The 20,608-nt window shown below is 45.7% G+C and overlaps 1 long non-coding RNA gene across 1 annotated transcript in view; it reads left to right on the plus strand.

The window, feature by feature from the left end:
- Positions 1-18,614, plus strand: part of LOC125301017 — a 25,152-nt gene extending 6,538 nt beyond the window's left edge. Inside the window, exons 2-3 of the long non-coding RNA XR_007194658.1 lie at positions 15,241-15,319; positions 18,418-18,614. This is a non-coding gene — a long non-coding RNA (uncharacterized LOC125301017). The remainder of the gene's footprint in view (positions 1-15,240; positions 15,320-18,417) is intronic.
- The last annotated feature ends 1,994 nt before the right edge of the window (positions 18,615-20,608 follow it).

The following is a 20,608-nucleotide window of genomic DNA, read 5'->3' on the forward strand; positions in this document are numbered from 1 at the left end:
CTCTGAATGGGGGCAATATGTCTTGTATTTTTCTTTTACTCTGATAAAAAGCGTTTTTGATGTGTTGAAGTTGTTGGGGGGTCAGGCTTGCTGTGAATGTTTGTGATAGATTAGTGCACAATGTATCAAGGAGAGATTCATGTACAGATACACACACACACACACACACACACACACACACATAGAGAGAGAGAATAGAACCAGAAATCATAGTATTAAAAAATCACTGACATCTGCTTAGCCAAGTGGCTAGGATGTTTTATTTTTTAGTTTTTGAAGAAAAAGTGATCGGTCCTTGAAAGGTATTTAGCGTTTCTTTGTCAGGTCAGCTAATTCTTGATTACCGAAGCCTGTCTTTGACTTTCTGTCCTTTGTGCAAAACAGACATGTTTGTTCATACACTTAGCAACGCTGTCTCCCTTCACCCTGCCCTCTCTTCAACAATAGTCCGCCATGAAAAAAAGAATAACGCTGTCATATTGTTGACACAGTGGTCTCTCTCTGGCCTTAGTCAACATGACGGCGTTGGGGATCGTAATTCTGTCTTTTATGCTACCCTGCCATATCCCTCAGCAGGCACTAAGATTGATGGCGTCTGCTGGTTTGTCAGATTGGCTAAAGATGAAACTGAGACAGGTGACACCTCATATTATCTTCCTAGTGGTGTGACTAATTGGGATGACGGCCATTGTGGCTCAAGGGATGAATGGCAAATCCATAAAGAGGGGGCTCGACGAGAAGCCCTAAGTCTCATAAGGGATTCCCACAGTGCTTTGTAGCTTAGGGCGACCTGGCTGGTGGTTGAAGGCATATGCCCAGACTTTAGCCAGGGCAAATGTTGTTAAAATTGAATTGGGGGGGGGAGATATGTTCATTTCACAATGATAAATGTCCCCATCTAGATTGAAATAGTGCCCTAAAGAGTTTTATCATTACTGTGAACAAGGGAAGGCTAAACTCTTGTAACAGAGTCAAGTAGAATTAAATAGTGTAAATCAGGGTTAAACTTCCTTGTAAATCAATTCAATCTATTTCTGAATGTGTTATTGAATTTCTTGAAAAGTCCTGGAATAGTCTCTGGCTTGCATCAGAAAGGCTTAATGCAGTTTAGTGTGAACATGTATGTGCATTTTACAGAAATGAGAATGGAACTATTGGAACTATTTGTACAGTATAAATAACTCATAAATAAGTCTGCATTCATGGACAAAGGTATTTGGTACAGTATAAAGAGTGTGTGTGTGTGTGTTTGCGTTTGTGAGTGAGAAAGAGAGAGAGAGAGAGAGAACTGTTTTGTGAATGTATCATTTGGCACCAGGGACATATAGGGGTCTGCAGTTCTTGCCCAGATTGGCCTGTTTGCGTTTGACCAGTCAGCTAAATAGGAAGGTAATGAATTCTCTCTCAGTCATCATTGTCTCCCTCACCCACTTTCTGCACACACACACACACACACACACATACACACACACACACACACACACACACACACACAGAAACACACACACACACACACACAAACAGATACATACACACCAGGTGCACCCAGCAGGGCCCCAACAGCACTCCTCCCCCCAACACACACATCTCATTTCAACAGCGGCAGCAGTTCCCTTTAGGGCACCATGCCAGCCCATACCACTCTCATCGCTCCCCCAGCCCACATCTCCCTCCTCCGTGGCCTCCACCTCCTCCACCTCCTCCTCCTGCTCCGCCACCCCACCCTGGCCTCCGCCTGCCCGCCCTGTCTCTTCGGTGCACTGTTAGCTCAGAATAAATCACTCAGCCCTCTCTCTCCCAGTGAATGAGCTCCTGATGAAAGAGGTGCAGTGCGACCTGGAGAAAGGAAGGCATCATAGGCCCCCAGCGTGAAATTCACACAGACAAATGGCTCCCGTACCATCTCAGTTGAACATCTCCAGCAGTGCCACCCCCACCCCACACACACACACTCTCTCTCGTGGAGTCGGCAGCGCTTGGTTGGTCTAGTGAGGCGGATGTTTTTTATCGCCACCTGGAGTAATTATGAGCCGGCGCAGTGTGACCGGAGTGTGTTAGTTTTGTACTGTAAGTTCTGTCAATTATGAGGACATCAGCTTCGTTTAAGGAGCCAGGGGTTTATGCACCTTGGTCAGCTGGAGTGGACAATGGTGGGGGGGCATTTTAGGAGCCTCTTTGGAGAGGACCTCTCTGCTCAGCTGTGAGGAGCACGGTGGCAGCTCCTTCTTCAGCTGCTGTTGTCAAAGCATAGAGTAACTTCATTTAGGGCTCTGATAGAGTGCACATGCACTGGGTTCAGTGTGGAATGTAGTGCATTTGGTGGATTTGCCAAATAATTGGCATTTCTTAGACTCTCTGACTCACTTTGGTTTCTGTCAGAGTAAACTGTTTGGAGTAGTCCAGTTTTAGCAGTGCGGTGTGCAAAAAGCTTACATTTAGAATGTTTTTTCAATGCCACTGATCTCTTCTCAATTTCTGACAGTGTTCAGTGAGCATTTTGGTGTATATTAACATTTTGTACTGTAAGATTAACTATTTCATATTATATTAAGATCACATCACTTTCTTATACATTTATTCTAATAAGCACAGTCAGACAACTGGCATAATATGTAATCTTACCATTAGAGTTGCGAACGTATTCTGCGTGTTTTTCAAAAGCATACTGAACGTCCTCTTTCTTCCCAGCTGCTGTACATAAACTATACAGTGGAATACCGGGAAATGACACACATTCTTCATTTCCAATTCTAAAATAAACTCCGCTCCAGACATCCTGCATCAGAGGGACAGTGTGTGTGTGTGTGTGTGTGTGTGTGTGTGTGTGTGGGGGTGAAAATGAACCGCAGCCGGGGGAACGTTCCTGGGTGACTTATGTCTCCAAAATCCTGCTCCGCCCACCGGAGACACAATATAGCACTAGGCACCTCCCCTCTCTCTCACGCGCACACACACACACACACACACACACACACACACACACACACACAAGAAAGAAGAAGGAGCCCGGCCTGAATTATTATCCAGCCTCACTATGGAGTTAACCTCAGCCCTCAAATTCCCCCCGCCATTTGGAAGGCGTCCGTGGCGTCCTCATAGAACCTTCTTCCTCCCCTCCCTTCCTCCCTACCAGCTTATGTGTGTCATTCACCACGACCCCCCCTTTCTATAAACATGATTTCTCTCACAGATAAGCCCGCTAGTGCTGTGCGCGTACGGCACAGAGCATAATTTTAGCCGCACTGTAGTAACAGGGAGCGTATTTTATTTTGAGCTCATGTTTCATACCGTAAATTTCCAAGTCAATCATGTCGCCCTGGGGGGTGAAACAGCCACTGGATCTGATTGCATAAACCATTAGTATCGCTCCAATGAGTTAAAGTTTCAAAGGAAGACTTCGGGGGGTTTCTAAGCTCACGGATGTGTATATGTATGTGTCTTGCCAAAGCATGCGCGCATGATTTCACTGCTCCATTTTCGCTCCTTTTTCTAGATCCATGCCACTTTTAAGGCAATTTTACATTTATATGACGTCTTTACATACGCACACTTTGCACAAGCCTATTCAAAAAGGTTTTGCAAATATATTTGTAACAATTGTGCTCCTGTGTCGCCATGTGTTTTTCTTCGCTTGAACGCTAATGCTGGAGTGCTTTAGCGGCTAGCCATGCCATTAGGCGTCCCTAGTGCGGTTATCGGAAGTCATCAGCCTTTTAGCCTAATGCAGACGCCAGTAGTGCTCTGAAGGAGAGACCACTAGCAGTAGTAGCTGGCGGAGGGAGAGCTTGTCCATTGCCTTTAAATCGGATCTTGAGTGTGGTTGCCGTCGGAGACTCGTCCAAAAACAACAGCAGCGCACAAGTCGGATCAAGTAGATTAGATTCTGTTTCCGCAGATTTTTTTTTTCCCACCACTATTCGCTCTCTCATTCATTGGGTTTCTCTCTCTCTGTGTGTTTTTTAATTAATGGAAAGAACAAGGTTTCTCTGTGTTTATTTGAAGACATTGTGCCAAGTGCTTCTATTCAGATTTGTCATTTTCTTGCCAGGATGTGGGTGTGGGTGTGCGTGTGTGTGTGTTTGTACAGAGATGAATGTGTGTAGATGTTAATGTGTGACTGATGTCTGATGTACATGTACACTGTTTGAGTATATATACGTGTGTGTGTGTGTGTGTGTGTGTATGTGTGTGTATGTGTGTGTGTGTGTGTATGTGCATGTGTGTATGACTCATGTACGAATGTGGATATGTGATAAATTTGGTGGGACCCAGTCCCACCCTCTGGTGAATGCATCCTTCAAACTCAAGCCCCCCACCAGAACCAGTATGTGCGTGTGCATGCACACACACATGCACGCACATACACACACACACGCACACACACACACACACACACACACAAACACACACACACAAACACATACACACACACAGCAAACACAGAGACACACACCCCTCACTGCTGGAGCCTCTCTTCGTCTGTCTGATTGATTTATGAACAGATCCCAGCATGGGCACAGCTGTGAGGGTCTGGCAACCAGCCGTGAGGAAGACACGCACACACACACACACACACACACACAAACACACGAATGCATACACTCTCCACGTACACACATACACTTACAGACACATGGACCACAGGCATATCTACACACACACACACACACATACACACACTGTAGCACCCAAGCCCACATATTAACACGCACTTTACCCATTCACACATAAAATGACTCTCTCTCTCTCTGACTATGTCCTCACTTGTTTAGTTGATGGGCTTTTATTATTCCCTTGGCATCAGTGGTGCAGTGTGTTTGGCAGAGCCGTGCATTGCTTCCAGGGTGATTTTTCAGGCACTGGAGGGTAGCAGGAAGTGAGGTGGCATTCACAGAATCGTTTGGTGCCGTCAGTGCAGGCCATGTGGCAAAGGCCACACTCAGTTTTGAGCTGCGTCTACTGGCTTTATATTAATTTGCATGGCTGTATGAAGCCTTTGTAGGGAGCTTGAAGGGGAGTCTGGGAGTTTGAGTTTTTTTTTATTATTATATATTTTTTTATTATTATTATTACAAGTAGCTCTTTTTCTGCCCATTAATTGTGTGGCTTTCGGGGTTAATGCAGTGAGTGTGGGCTGTAAGTGAAGAGATGAAGGCATCTTTGTTGTAAAAAAAAAGGGTTAGGCGTTTTTAATCAGGCGCGCGCAGGCCGGCAGAGTTCGCTCGCGCAGGCGCTGGCCCCTCTGTAGGACCCTCTGGTAGTGCTGAGTTAACAGAAAAGTTTAGCAGGAGTGAAAAACAACCGTGGGAGTCCTGTGCGCACACACACACACAAACACACTCTCTCTCTCACTCTCTCTCTCTCTCTCTCTCTCTCACTCTCTCTCTCTCTCTCTCACACACACTCTCTCTCTCTCTCTCTCACTTACTCACTCACTCACTCTCTCTCTCTCTTCTTCTCACAGCTCTATCAACTCCTCAAGCCTCCTCATGTTCTCTCTTTTACTTTCTTTCTCTTCTCTCCTCTTTTACTCCTCCTCACATTCCCCCCATCCTCTCCTTTCCCCTGATATCCATTCTCACATTTTCAGCCTTGCCCCTATCTCTATCTCTTACCTTCTCTTCACAGATCCCTCCCTCTCTCTCTCTCTCTTTCTCTCTCTCTCTTTCTCTCCCTCCCTCTCTCTTATTTTCTCTCTGTGCCTGTTGAGGCATGCTCTGCAGCTCGAAGAAGAGGGTAAATGGGGCCACACAAAAGATCACTGTCCAGGCCTTTCTAGGGCAGGGTGAGTGTGTGTGTGTGTGTGTGTGTGTGTGTGTGTGTGTGTGTGTGTGTGTGTGTGTGTGTGTGTGTGTGCACATAGAAATTGGGGAGGCGGAGTGGCAAGAATGTAAATTAAATATGGAGGAGGCCTATATCAAGACACAGAAAGAGGGACTGAGACAGAAGGAGAGAGTGAGAGAGAGAGAGAAGAGAGAGAGAGAGAATGAGAGAGAGAGAGAAGAGAGAGGGAGCAGTGAGACTGGCTGGCTGGCTGGCTGTTGACTGTGCGTTGTGCCATATTTGCTTAACCCTCTTCCTTTATCTGTGCAGCTGTGCCTGAAAAAGGACAAGTGGAGATGGAGGGAGGGTTGGATGTCTCGGGGGAGGGAGGGGTGTGTGGGTGTGTGTGTGTGTGGGGGTGGTTGTTCAGAGATGTGAATAGGCACACAGCTGTTAGCAATTTTATGAGCTGCACATAATGACCATGGATGCCTTCTCGCTGCACTGAAGTTACCTTGCGGCGCGGGCCAATATACAGTACTATACAGTAGAGAGGGCCCAATACAGTAGAGTAGAGGGTACATACAGTATACAGTAGAGAGGGCAATATACAATATACACAGTACTATACAGTAGAGAGGGCCAATATACAGTAGAGTAGAGGGAGCCAACATACAGTACCATACAGTAGGAGGCCTAACATATACAGTACTATATACAGTAGAGAGGGCCAATATACAGTACAATATACAGTACAGAGAGGGCCAATACACCACCATATACAGTACTATACAGTAGAGGGCCAATATACAGAGGGAGAGGGAATATACAGTACTATACAGTAGAGAGGGCAAGTATACAGTAGAGAGGGCCAATATACAGTACTATACAGTAGAGAGGGCCAATATACAGTACTATACAGTAGAGTAGAGGGCCAATATACAGTACTATACAGTAGAGAGGGCCAATATACAGTACTATACAGTAGAGTAGAGGGAGCCGAGCACAGGGGCGAGGGCTGCGCTAGAGACACATGTTTGATTGGTCAGGCCTCCGCTCATGTTACGCTACAGGCCATCTGTAGAAAAATAACAGTGCTATATAGACCTCTAAAAAATAAAACAGAAGCATTTTTTTGTCCTTGCTATTATAGGACACTTTCAAAGTTTTGTTTGATTATGTGTATTTTTCTTCAATGGACTGAGTAGAACCTCCCAATGGGATTATGGCGGGTTTGACTATGAAGAAAAACTTCCTGTGTCTTCTCTTCCCTCCTAGCTGCTTTTTAAAGGTTATCAAAGACAGAAAGAGAGAGAAGAGAGGAGATATGTAGCAGTGAGAGGTGAGGGAGAGAGAGAGAGAGAGCTCTTGAAGGTAGTGGACTGAAGCTAGGAGATGGAGACTGTCCACCATAACTGCCTGGGGAAGAGACTATAATGGGAGCCCATGACTCCTTGTCAGAGCCCCCCGCCTTCCAAACGCATCCTCTGGCATTACTAGCAATCAAGGATGGTTTGTCAGTCTGTGTGTGTGTGTGTGTGTGTGTGTGTGACCTTTTTTTCAGTCATCCAGGTAAAGCATACATGCTGGCCTAGACTCCTTCCTGATTTGTTATCATCAAAGGACAATCTTTTTTAGCCTTTCACCTGTCCTCCAGTCTTCGGCGGTTGAATACAAGAGCCACACCCTGCTGCAAGCAGAGAGGAAACTCTCACTCAAGCAACTTCCTGCAGAAGTCCTATTTTTGTTTGTCATTAAATACTGTAGTCTGAAGGCTGACCACCTTGAAAGGTGTGATCAGGCTACACAAACAACTTGATTGATTGATTTAAATGCCATATCACAGACATAAAAAAAAACTCCAACAAATTAAGTTCAGTGTCATTAAAACCGAACCAATCTCTTTTAATCACCTCAGGGAGAGCTCAGGGATATATGTGTGCTTAGGCTTCATCCTCCTCAAGTTGTAGTCCCTCTCCGGTGTTTAGGGTTGGAGTTTTGAGAGGGCATCGAGTGGAAGAGAGCGGAAAAGTGTTGCATTGTGCTGTCATTTAGTATTCCTCAGATGACTCCCGGCCACTTAGCTTAAGAGCATTCTTTATCCGCACTAAAAGCGCCAGTAAATCTTTTCCACGCTGTCGAGTAGGCAGACAGACCGGGGCTGCCGGATTATAGGTAACATGGATATAAAAAGTGCCGGACGGAGGGCTATAATTTCTCCGCCTCTCTCTCTCTCTCTCTAGCTCTCTGCGGCCGTTCTCTTTCTCCCTCCTCGCTTATTCCCCCTCTCTCTCTCTTCTCTTTCTGTCTTTTCTCTTTCTGTTGCACTCATGCGTCTGTCTTCCTTTGTAGTAAAAAGTCAAAGCAGTCATTGCAGTTGAAAAAAAAGCTGAGGGCAGAGAGTTGAGAAGCTAAAGGCTCTGCCATTTTCTCACTTGGCCACTTGTTATATTTCACCTTCCTGACACATACACCAGCGTGTCCCCTCTAATCCTCGCTTTCTCTATCTCTCCTTAGGGTCTCTCTCTCTTCCCTCCTAGCTGCTTTTAAAGGTTATCAAAGACAGAGAGAAGAGAGGAGATATGTAGCAGTGAGAGGTGAGGGAGAGAGAGAGAGAGAGCTCTTGAAGGTAGTGGACTGAAGCTAGGAGATGGAGACTGTCCACCATAACTGCCTGGGGAAGAGACTATAATGGGAGCCCATGACTCCTTGTCAGAGCCCCATGCCTTCCAAAGCGCATCCTCTGGCATTACTAGCAATCAAGGATGGTTTGTCAGTCTGTGTGTGTGTGTGTGTGTGTGTGAGACCTTTTTTTCAGTCATCCAGGTAAAGCGTACATGCTGGCCTAGACTCCTTCCTGATTTGTTATCATCAAAGGACAATCTTTTTTAGCCTTTCACCTGTCCTCCAGTCTTCGGCGGTTGAATACAAGAGCCACACCCTGCTGCAAGCAGAGAGGAAACTCTCACTCAAGCAACTTCCTGCAGAAGTCCTATTTTTGTTTGTCATTAAATACTGTAGTCTGAAGGCTGACCACCTTGAAAGGTGTGATCAGGCTACACAAACAACTTGATTGATTGATTTAAATGCCATATCACAGACATAAAAAAAAACTCCAACAAATTAAGTTCAGTGTCATTAAAACCGAACCAATCTCTTTTAATCACCTCAGGGAGAGCTCAGGGATATATATTGTGCTTAGGCTTCATCCTCCTCAAGTTGTAGTCCCTCTCCGGTGTTTAGGGTTGGAGTTTTGAGAGGGCATCGAGTGGAAGAGAGCGGAAAAGTGTTGCATTGTGCTGTCATTTAGTATTCCTCAGATGACTCCCAGCCACTTAGCTTAAGAGCATTCTTTATCCGCACTAAAAGCGCCAGTAAATCTTTTCCACGCTGTCGAGTAGGCAGACAGACCGGGGCTGCCGGATTATAGGTAACATGGATATAAAAAGTGCCGGACGGAGGGCTATAATTTCTCCCGCTCTCTCTCTCTCTCTCTCTCGCGCTCTCTGTATTCTAGTGCGGCCGTTCTCTTTCTCCCTCCTCGCTTATTCCCCCTCTCTCTCTCTCTCTCTCTTTCTGTCTTTCTCTCTTTCTGTTGCACTCATGCGTCTGTCTTCCTTTGTAGTAAAAGTCAAAGCAGTCATTGCAGTTGAAAAAAAAAGCGGGGCAGAGAGTTGAGAAGCTAAAGGCTCTGCCATTTTCTCACTTGGCCACTTGTTATATTTCACCTTCCTGACACATACACCAGCGTGTCCCCTCTAATCCTCGCTTTCTCTATCTCTCTCCTTAGGTCTCTCTCTCTCTCTCTCTCTCCCTTAGGTCTCTCTCTCTCTCTTTTTCGCTCGCTCGCCTCCATTTTATGTCGAAATAACTGGTTCTGAGACTGCTGCACTCCCCTCCCTAGCACTTGATCTACCTATGTTTAACTTCATGAGGGATGCTCCTCCCTCATGTGATGTGCCGTACCCTCACCATCATCAGCTCCCACATCATCAGCTCCACTCCCGCCCCTTGTGCCTAACCGCCAGTCACCACCCTCACCCCCCACCCCCGGGTGGCCCCTCTCCCAGGCCTCTCTGATGATGGTTAGTGCATGCCAGGTGATCCCAGCCCCTCCAGCAAACAAAGGCATCAAGCTTTTAATGGGCTCCTGTAAAGCAGACTTAAATGGACCAGTAAAGGATATGGAGGCTCCTCTCCCCTTTATTCTCTTGGGGTTTACAGTGTTTAAAACCCTCATACTCTTTTTTGGGGGGGTGTTTTACCATGTCTTTAGTTCCTTTAGTTCCTTTAGTGCGTGCGTGCGTGTGTGCGTGTGTGTGTGTGTGTGTGTGTGGTGTCTGTGTGTCTCTGTTTTTAATATGGTGCCTGTCAAACTGTGAAACCTCAAATCTGTTGCCTGAACTCTTAAGGAGCAAAGGTCAAGCCTACTCTACTTGGATTGTGTGTGTGTGTGTGTGTGTGTGTGTGTGTGTGGTATATAGAAAGAGAGGGTGAGCAAACTTTAGCAGCAAAGCCCGTTTCTGAAGAAAATCCTCCATACAATGCAGTTTCTTTTTTAGAGGCGCTCAAAACTCCACTCAAGAGGTCAACGCCCCACTCATGATAACCTCACTCTCTAAGGTCAGTTCCCAGTGGCACCAGTTATCATGCATTATTGGCAACTTAAAAAGTCTTTGAATTAAAGTATGCCTAAGTGACATCAACACTGCATAACACCACATAACAGACCTATTTGATTCCCTGATAAAGTTTTCAAAATCCCATCTCGGTCTAAACAGCCTTCAGATTAGCTTCCAATAACTTTTTTTTTCTAGCCCTATCTTATAACTCCTATAATAACTATATTAATTCTGTAAGCACACAGGCATGGTGACTAGCACTCCACACAAAGCTGTGGAGGCTTCCCTGGGGCCTGTGACTGAAGCAGTGTGGAGTTTGTGGCGGTGCTTGGCCGTGATTGAGAGGGCAGGGGAGGCTGGGGTGGGGTTGTCTGACTTCTTTATGAGGTTATAAAGCTGTCTGTTTCTTGGTCCAATGCTAATTGCACTAAGGAATTGTGGGTACCGTACCTGCCCCTTAAATCCTCTGCAGTTTGCCTTGCCTTTTGAGAACCTGTGCCTGGAGTGTGGAGGCTTTATTTCAGAGAAGGTTATTAAATAACCTCTTTTGAACATCATCCACAGACCTTATCGCCTACTCGAAGCCTATCATTCAACGCGTGAAGATGGTATTAGTACATAGAATTACATTGTGTTGCTTTTCTGTTTGTTTGTTTTCTATTGACAGTTGTTTATGGTCGTTGAGTAAATAGCAGTGATATTTCATTCACAGACAGTCCACTTATCAACGTCCATGACAAGCTGATTGTGGGGCATTAAATCCCCTCCTTCTCTATGTGTTTATGAGAGACTATGGTTGCTTTTAAAAGACAGCCTTTCATTACTCTCTCTCCCTCTCTCTCTCTCTCTCTCTCTCTCTCTGTTCACTCCTTTTTTCTTCCTCTTTTCTTTCTTCTCATCCACCTAAAAGAAAAACAAATCCCCAAACTCCGTATTGTCTGGCGAGCAAACAGAATGAGCACAAGGGCTTGGGCTGTCTTGTGCAGGGGACAAAACAAGTGTCCCTCCTCATGCTGGGGCCCCTGTGTGTTTCCGACTGACGGCTCCTCTCCCTACAGGGTCCCCCCTGTGGCCCCTGTCTCTCCGGGACTAAGTGCATTTCTCCGACTGCTCGCCACCGCAGCTTGACTGATGCTCTCGCAGACTCTGGGCAAAATTCACTCATTAAAGGCTCCCTGCACAGAATGGATTAGCTTACTTACCTTCTCCTGTTCCCCCGGCCCAGTCGCGCTCCACATCAGTTCAGGGTCATTACCTGCCGCTACTTGCTCTAATAAATGGGCCTTGATAGCATCTGCGGTAAGCTACAATAAGAGCAGATGAATACTCCAGGCGGGATGTTTGCATATCATTGCAAACAGTAGGGGGGTGAAGTAGGGGTGTTTGTCTTTTTCTTCCTCGTGTGTCTCTCTCGCTCTCTCTCTCTTTATGTCTCTCTCATGCTCTCTGTAGTGCTTTTCTAATTTCCCTTTATCTTTCACTCTCTGTCTCTTTCTCTCTCTTTCTCCTTTCTCTCCTTGTGCTGTCTTTCTTTCTGAGGGATGAAACCCCATTTGCATTTGTGTCTTGTCTTCTAACAAAAATATTTACCCCCTCCATGCCCGGGATCACGGCTTGCAATCAGGCTCGGCCCACCCCTCTTCTCCCATCCGCTCCCCTCTCCTCTCCTCCCCTCTCTTATCCTCTCCTCTCCTCCGCTCTTCTCTCCTCTCCTCTCTTCTCTTATCCTCTCCTCTCCTCCGCTCTTCTCTCCTCCCCTCCCTTCTCCTCTCCTCCCCTCCCTTCTCTTCTCCTCTCCTCTCCTCTCTTCTCTTATCCTCTCCTCTGCTCAGCTGTCCCCGATATTGTCATTTTAAATTATAGACCCAGAGGGTCCCCCCACAAAACACTTCTCCTGAGGAGCCTCCTTTATTACAGTGTCTGTGTCTTTATTGTACCCTTTCATCTCCTCCAGCGGCCTACCTACAGTACCTCTCTTCCCCGACCGCTTTGTATGGGAAGCATTTTAAGTCCCCCCTCTTTGAAGTAAAAGCGTGTTCAGATGCCTAGTTTAGACTGGGGAGGGAGATGGTGGGTGGTGGGTAGTGGGGGGATGGGGGGATGTGATGGTGCCACTGTTTTTTGGAAGAGAGAGAGAGATTGGGTTGTTTGCTCACTGATAGCATAATGGTGGCTCTTGTCCCCCGTGCGTTGACAAATGTGTGTTGAGCAAATGGAGAAGGGGAGATGGTATCTACTTAAGAGCTATTCCTGTTTTAACTGAACGCTTTTAAAAATGGCTCGGCCTCAAGCAAAATAGGCAGTCATTTATACCTTCCTGGCAGTACCTTGGTAACCACATACTGTAGTATTTTTATATGAACCACTCAACTGACAACAACTAGCAATATCTGATGACACATTTTGAGTGTGTGAAGCAGGCTTTAGATGTTTTCGTGCCTCTGCTGTTCGAGACGCAAGGCGCCTCCTCCTCCCCACTCAGGCCCCCTTTCTGACGCCAAGCGGGCCCACGGCTGGGCTCTGCAGTCCCGGGTTCCGAGGCTCAGGCGTGCCCCAGGGATGGAGACAATTAAAACATCTGAGGGCTCGTCGGGTTGCAGAGCGAGCGCTGGGTGGTCCCAGAGCCACTCCGCGCCGCGCCGCACTGGCCGCTTCCTGCGTCTCTCCACAGGGGTTTATTACAGCGCACAGAACGCCATAAAAGACTTGCGTGTCTTCGCTGCCTTGCGGTGTCCCGTCCAGTGTACATAAAACATGAAAAAAAAGAGCGCCGCACGACGTATTGACACTAGATGCATTCTGGAGATTGGGCCGTCTGTTTTTAGAAATGGGTTCTGTCCTTTCATTAAATGGTCCGTACCTTGAGTTTTGTGAAGAATGTGTGTGTGTGTGTGTGCGCCTGTGGTAATGGGGGTTGCATCTTAATTTCAGTAAGCTGTTTCACGATTCATAAACCTGATTCATGTGCCACGTCAGAGTGTTAAGCTTAATCCTGTTGTGTTAATTTTCCATGCCGTTTGTAGTCCAAGCATTTTTTTTTTAAATCTCTTCAAGCCCCCTAGTGAAATTGCCACAAAATGTCTACTTTCCTTCGTTCCGCACATCAGTTAACGTGACTTTCCTCATTTGGTCCCGCGGTGCAAAACTTTATAGTGCGCTCATTTTGACAGTGCTGTGGAACGTGGGTGGTCTCCTTTTAGAGGCCTGACACATACATGGATCTGCAAATGAGAGAATAAATTAGCCAACATGTGTGCCGTCTTCAAATTAATACTACCCACCTACCTTGTAGAGGACTTGAAGCAGTAACATTTCACAAATACACATGCACACACACACACACACACACACACACACTACCACCAAAACTTAGTTTTATTCCTAAAATACTATTTGTAATTAGTTTCACCCAGTGGGTGTGCATGTCTGGTGATGTTAAAGACCACTGACAAAACAGCAAACTTCAGAAGGCACAGATTGTAGGCCTTCTGACTATGATATACCGCTTTAAAAACTCCTGCCTTTAAATCTTACAACAACAGCATACAATGTGCAAATGCCCTTTCCTCAGCGCCTTGCAAAAACTGACTGAACGGTCCATTTATTATTAGCTGCCAGTGCACACCATTGTAACATGCACAGTCAAATCACCCATATGGAATAATTATTCTTATCCAAACTTAAGTATAGGTATTTCTTCACTTGACTATGAAAAAAAGCCATTGTTTGGATTGAGTCATTGTGAAAGACTTCTGGAGAATGGGGGAGGGTGGTTGACTCAACTGACCCGTAATTACAAACACCAGAGGAGGAGCATAAGGAGAGCAGGGCCATCCAGCCCTATTCCCAATCACTAGGCAATGCAAACCTAACCCAAAGATGGCTGCCGCCCATAGATATCAGGGCCTTTCGCATGCTGCACAGAAACGGAAAAGTTTAGGAGCTGATCCACATACGCCATCACACTCCTTCAGGCATCTTCAAAGACAACCCAGTAGGGCCCTGACACCTGACAGCATGTTGCCGCTTGAGAAGTCCACTCGGTAATTCTGTCTACTCGTGCTTTTTCCCTCTCAAAACATTGGGTTCAGCAAGTAGTGTTGATTATATGAGTGGGCGTGGTGTGTGTGTGTGTGTAATTTAGCTCGGGGTGTGAGAGGCAGTTGTACGCAAATGGAATATTAGCCGCACTAGGCCTCCTTTGTCTAAAAATCTCGTCTCGACCTTTGTCTCGACTACCCTTCAATTGACCTGTCCACATGTTGAATTTGAATGTTTGCTGAAAAGAGTGTGAGGGGTAAATATTTCAGGCAGGTTCCAAGACGTGCGTCAGAAAGGCTTCCTTTTGGCACCGCACAAAAAAAAGGAAGCCTTGCAGAGGACCACACCAGAGGTTGTGTGATTGGCTGATATAAAGACGTGACAAGAAGAGAGGTCTTCTTTCCATTGCATTCGCATCGCTATTTTACAAAGTTCAAACGCTTTTTTTTCTGAACCAGCACTGTGAGATGTCTGTGTTTTTGTGTGCAAATTGCTCCTGTGGCTCGGCTATTTCGAGTAAAGTGAACTCAGAGCAGAGTGCGTGCATGGTGTAGTACAAGATGTTTCCACAGTTTGGCCATTTTTTTTTTTAAAAGCACAAGCATCTTTAAATTTATACTGGTTTCATTCAGTGCTTCTCCCCCTTGTTCTTTCTTATTGTTCTTTGTTTTGTTTGTTCTTGTGGGAAACAAAACAGGAGTGGGGTTCCCTGAGCATATAAAGGGAAATTCCTACAGACTTCAGATGTGTGTCTCTGATGACCGTTCCGCATACTTAACACACACTCCCTTCCCTCTTCTTCCTCCCCCCTCAGAACCAGACGCAGAGGAGACACCACCTTTGGCAATCTGTCTGCGGTTTCCCGCCACTAAAGCCGTTCCACAGGTCGCCAGGTAATTACCCCGAGACCTGCACATTTAATTATGTGTTTGCTCCGTCAGAAGGAATGAAATAATCTGATGCAATACAGGACAGGATCCACATAGACACACACACACACACACACACACACACACACACACACACACACACACACACACACACACACACACACACACACACACACACACACACACACACACACACACACACATACAGGACAGGATCCACATAGACACACACACACACACACACACACACACACACCACACACACACACCCACGCATTCTATTCATAGAGAGATTCATAGCCACACAGTATATATTCTATTTATGTATGTGTTTGTATGTATGTATGTCTATGTCTTTATATGTTTATAAATATATATTCCCCAAAGCGTGTGTTTATGTATGTATGTATGTGTATATGTGGTATATTCACATATGTTCCCCAAAGTGTGAATGTGTGTGTGATTATGTGCATGTGTTTTGTATACTGTATATCAGGGGAATCCTTCCCTGTGTCCCACTTGTGATTGTCTGTACTCACTAACCACATTTCCGAGGGGTCTTTTTAGTGTGAGTATTTACGTGCGTGTTTATGGGGCATTTGGTGCATGTTTACTCTGCGAGGACCGCGTCTCTGCGTGAGTGTGTGTGTGTGTGTGTGTGTGTGCGTCGGCCCCAGCTCCCCAATTCTGGGTTGCCTCTCATTAAACATCATGCCCACAGGCTTGGCCCAAACATCAGGAGTAACAGTTATAATCATCCTGCTGGAAATATCCCGCTCCGTGCCATAACAACTGCGCCGAGATTATGGGATGTCTGCCCAAGACCAAGGTTGCCATGGGAAAGCCATGCTCTTCCCTTTTTTTTATTGCTTTAAAAGAAAAGCTCTCTGTGTCTGTTTCTCATTTTGACAAAACAGTTGGTGACAGTTGGTGTTTCTTTTTTTCTTTTTCTTTGTTATATACTTACTCTGTCAACTTTGGGGAGCGTTCATTTGATTAGTAAAGCCAGTAAAGCCAGGCCCTTGTGTTAGCATGGTGTGTGTGTGTGTGTGTGTGTGTTTGTGTGTTTGTGTGTTGGAGGGGGGGTACTTTGAGTGTAATGGTGTAATTTAGTCTTAAAGGGGCCAACAGCTGAGTGGGTTTGTGTTGGCGCTCTGATTATTTCGGACCCAGAGGCAGTGGTTGGATTTTAATGGTGAAGCCGTAACAGCCAGAGCCCCATGGCCACGGGCTGATGTTGCCGCGGCGGCGGCGGCGGCTAGCAAAATTGGGTGGAGTGGAGATTGCAGCCAGAGCAATGTGTGAGAGTAATGATCGTCCCTCACGCTGTGACATCAGCTGCAAGGTATCTGGGGAGGGCAAAAAAACAAATGCACACACCTTCCTGCCACTGTTATCTCATTGCCTGGAATTGTAGCCGCACAAGTCTAGGTCCACACACACACACACACACACACACACACACACAATCACACTCACACTCACACTCACACTCACACTCACACTCACACTCACACACACACACACACACACACACACACACACACACACACACACACACACACACACACAGCGAAGGCATTCTCAGGTCTGTATTACAGCCCAAAGCATATTTTACTCCAATGCTCAGGAGCTCTCTGAGGGTGCAGTTGAGCCCATTTTGAGAACTAAATGATGTACTGTTAAGCAGCCAATCCACAGATTTTACACCCAGTCATCAAAATGGTGAGAGCAGTTTGGTACCCAGCGAGAGCAGTCTGTATGGAGAAAGATGAATAGTCTCTCTCTCTCTCTCTCTCTCTCTCTCTTTTCTCTCTCTCTCTCTCTCTCTCTGTTGAAGAGGAAGCAGATCCTTGGTGTTCACGCCATGATGCGTGAACACAAACAGTTGTGTGTTAATGGATGAGCATTGATGTCTTTCATTTGCCACACAGTTATAAATAATGTCTCCAAAAATGGATTGTTTGAAGCCACTGGGAGCTGAAAGAACAGCATTGCAGATAATAATGTTTGACACCCTTGGCTGCCCCTGTCTCCTTCAAAATGGCTGTTGGTGTATATGCAATGGAACATGAAAAAAAACCCCATCAAGTCATTTTCTCACAGAAGTCAATGAAGTATTGTCTTTTTTTGGTGCGTTTGCTTGTCTATAAATCTGCCTGTCTCTGTGCCCCCCCCACACACACACACACCAGCACCCAGAGGAACACCAAACAGATATGGCCACTTAGAAAGATGATAATATGAGTGAAAAAATACAGATGGGTCTTTAGGCACCTGCAGGGATCTCTAGGTAATCAAATCTGTCTCGTCATGCCCGTGGTCAGCATCCCGTCCTCTCCTCTCCGGCCTGCTAGCCTGCTAGCCTGTGCTCTGGCTTATCTGCATGTGTCTCCCTCCAGGGTGCAGCAACAGAGTATGTGCTTTTAAATAAATTACGTACCGACATTATTTATTTAAACACGTTTTAAATGTAAAGACATCTAGATTTTATGTTCATTGTTTGGATTAATTTCTGTGTGATAAATTCTTATACGCAAAGTGCTCTGCTTATGCTGGTGAGTTTATATAAGACCGGCACAGGGCTTTGTCCTCACGCCTATTCCCCGTCAAGCCTTAAGTTCACGAGAAAAATAACACATTTTCATAACATGAAATCAAATTACTGAAGTTTCCCATAAGATCTGTGAGTGGCTAGTTACTCCTTCTTACTGAGTGTAACTGCGTGAGTGACTGAATATAGTCATTGAGTGACTATATTCACTTGAGTCATCGAGCTGCGTGCTCCAGCTCAGACAGCAGCATGAGAGCGGGTACTGTATGTAGCCCGAGACGCGGGTCTCTCAGATGGGGCTCAGAGGTTCCTTGCCTCCCCTCCTCTGTTGCTCAGCAGCAGTAGCAGCATGAGGAGAAGCCAGCTCTCCTGTCAGTAACGGCAGTGCTCAAGTCCCCGTCTTTATCTCTCTCTCCCTTCTTTTACTCTCTCTCTCTCTCCCTCTTTCTCTCTTTCTCTTCCTCCTGGTGTCTGCTGTCTCTTCATCTCTCTGTCTTTTTGTCCCCCCTCCTCTCTCCCTCTCTTGTCTCTCCTCATGTGTAATTAGTGGCCTTGTGAGTGAGGGTGACACCAGGCGTCCGGGCCTGTCCTCCCCCACAGGAGTGCTCCAGCGGGAGGATCTCACAGGCCCAATTACTGTAATCACCCCCATCAAAGAGCACATGTCACTGGAGGGAGGCAGCCAGTCACCGGCCGGCCCGCCTGGACGCTACGCCAAACCAACCAGAGGTGAGAGTGTCACTGTCTGTGTGTGTGTGTGTGTGTGTGTGTGTGTGTGTGTCTGTGTGTCTGTACGCATGCATTTGTTTGTGTGTGTGTGTTTGTGTGTGTAAGAGAGAGTCTGTGTGTGTGAACAGCTGTGTGTGTGTGTGTGTGTGTGTGTGTGTGTGTGTGAGACAGAGAGAAAGTGAGTGTGCATATCCTTGTGTCTGTAGAATGTGTTTATGTATGTGCCCTTGTGTGTGTTAAATGCATTCTTGTGTGTGTATCTGTGTGTGTGGGCATTTAAGTGTTTTCAGGCAAGTGTGTCTCATGAGACACTTTATATCTGCAAATATTATTGAGAGTATTTCCTATCGAAATGTGCCAAAATATGTAATACATCTGCATGTACAATTTACTTTGGAAATAAAACATTCCGTACTACCAACAGTAGCATAGTATTAAACTCCTGCAGAAACGACTGCACTAGGCTCATAGTGCCAGGAACAGCAAGCCCACATAGCCACTCTCTTTGTCCAAAAGGAAAGCAGATTTTCTTTGGTTGTAGGTTGCATTGCTCTATGCTCCTACAGTCTACCTGTAAGCCTACAGCAGGCTGTCTTTCAACAAGGATTTAATGTAGCTGTGTCAGGACTTGTAACCCAGCACTTTTTGATTTTTAGAATTGTATAAGGGCTTCAAGTGTTTGCCATGGGATGTCACCTGCCATGCATGGTTTGAGTGACTTCTATACCATCTATCACATAAAGTGGCTTAACGTGTAATCAGATTAAATGTTTGTAGGACTGTCATGTTGATTGTTGCCATTGCTGAAATGTAATGCTTTGTACATCTGTATGTTCATTCATTTATATTTTATACTGTATTGAAGTATTCTGTTTTATCTATACTGTCCATCCATGACTGGGTACATAGCAATCTATTGTTAACCTTTTTTTATACTGTATATAAAACTGATTTTCAACTGGTTCACTAAGAGCCATTGAATATGTGAAGAATTGTGAAGTGATGAGACAAGATTAGAAACTAAGCCAACCATCCTGTCGATTGGGGAGATACCAAGGGCAAAGGGTTTGCTAGTGAAGTCAGTTTTTGACTATCCAACTGCTGAAACCTAATAAAAGGAAGGAAAAAGAGAGTGATAGCTTGAGAAGGAGAGACCGAGATGAGCACAAACACCCAGCCATTTAGCCGAGCTTCTCCAAGTTTCTGCATCACTACCCATAATGCTCAGTCGGCTTCAGTGAACATTCAACGCTGTCGGTGAGTTTGGGCTAAACTGAAAAAACCATCGACCGTTGACTGTACCCTGCGGCCGGCCTTACCTTCATAGAGCATTAGACCGATACATACAAAACACACACACACACACCTTCTGTCCCTCTTTCACCAAAAGAATTACATAACTGATACGGCACCCAAAATCCCCGCCTCCTAAACAAAACAAAAAAAACTCCACAAAGGTCACAATCAACATTCATTGCTGTCGGTGGGTTGAACTATGTGGGAAAGCTCACTGAACAATGAATGCAACTGTGTCCCAGATTTGCCTTCCCTGCCGCAGCTCAGCTCAGCGGAGCTCAGCCCAGGAGGAGAGGACGAGATTGCCACAAAGTGCTGATTGCATTTATTTATCTCTTCCATAGAGGACATTTGAATTGCTGCCAGTAAATATGCTTGCACAGAGGCAGCAGTTTTTTCTGGCCTCATCATCTGGAAATGGTACCTGGAAATGTCTTTGTGTGTGTGTGTTTGCAGCCTGTACCTGAAAGAAAAATAAAAGGAATATTTCATATGCACACTGTCTGTGTTTGCGTATTTTTATTCACTGCTTATGTATTTATAGATACGGTCATTACAAACATTCTACAAGCCTCGCTCAGTGTTATCATTTCTGAGGCCATTTTGGCCTCCACAAAAGGAAAAAAAAAAAAAACACACACACCATACCAAAGCTTGACTGCTAATGTGAGAAGTCCACACTTCATGCCCCCCCACTTGGCTATAATTCAGCC

The sequence above is a fragment of the Alosa alosa genome, chromosome 9 (assembly GCF_017589495.1).
Source record: "Alosa alosa isolate M-15738 ecotype Scorff River chromosome 9, AALO_Geno_1.1, whole genome shotgun sequence".
NCBI lineage: Eukaryota > Metazoa > Chordata > Actinopteri > Clupeiformes > Clupeidae > Alosa > Alosa alosa.